This window comes from Pseudophryne corroboree, chromosome 4, assembly GCF_028390025.1.
Source record: "Pseudophryne corroboree isolate aPseCor3 chromosome 4, aPseCor3.hap2, whole genome shotgun sequence".
NCBI classification, from domain to species: Eukaryota; Metazoa; Chordata; class Amphibia; order Anura; family Myobatrachidae; genus Pseudophryne; species Pseudophryne corroboree.
This window is the reverse complement of record NC_086447.1, coordinates 597882464-597883145: the sequence shown is the minus strand read 5'-3', so window position 1 is coordinate 597883145 and position 682 is coordinate 597882464. Positions and strand designations below refer to the sequence as shown.

Sequence of the window (682 nt, the reverse complement as noted above, 5' to 3'; positions counted from 1 at the left end):
TGCCTAAAGAAGGAAAAAATATGAGTGAAAAGTTAAAATGTTCTGGTCATTCTACATATACAGTAGTTTGAAAGGATGTGGACACAGTTAGTCTTGCATCCATTTCACCCTGACCAGTACAGAAAGCTCTGTATTGATTAAAAAAAAAAAATGGTCAGTAACACGTAGGAAACCTGGTCACCAGTGTTAGATTATACTATACAAGTAGCAGTAATATGATAATTTATTACCAATTAGTCATACAAAGTACTGTAAGTGAGATATATTACAGGTAGGGATGAAAGAAGAGTAGTGGTGATACTGCTGTTAGTATCATACTTTAATCACATGACCAAGTTGATTCACAAACCTCTACAACACTCGGTATTCCTTGGAGGTCTCCCTACCAAGTACTACCCCAGCCCAGCACTGTTTGGCTTCCAAGATTGGACGAGATCAGGCATTTGCAGTGCGATATGATAGTAGAGTAATTGGACTGATGATTTGAACACTAATGAGAGTGCACCTATATAAGAAGAAATAGATTACACACAAGTGTTGAAGCTGAAAAAAAAAATATGGATCTGCTTTCTGTGTGAGGCAGGAAGGCAGTTACACCCCCTTGGATAAAAGATGAGAGTCCATAGAAATAAGTTGAGTCAGAAAAATAGTAATAAGAGGAAAAGTTGAATATCTCAAGGTT

At 37.0% G+C, this 682-nt stretch overlaps 1 pseudogene; it reads right to left on the bottom strand.

The window, feature by feature from the left end:
• Positions 1-348: 348 nt before the first annotated feature.
• Positions 349-467, bottom strand: LOC134912493 (5S ribosomal RNA; annotated as a pseudogene).
• Between the last annotated feature and the right edge of the window lie 215 nt (positions 468-682).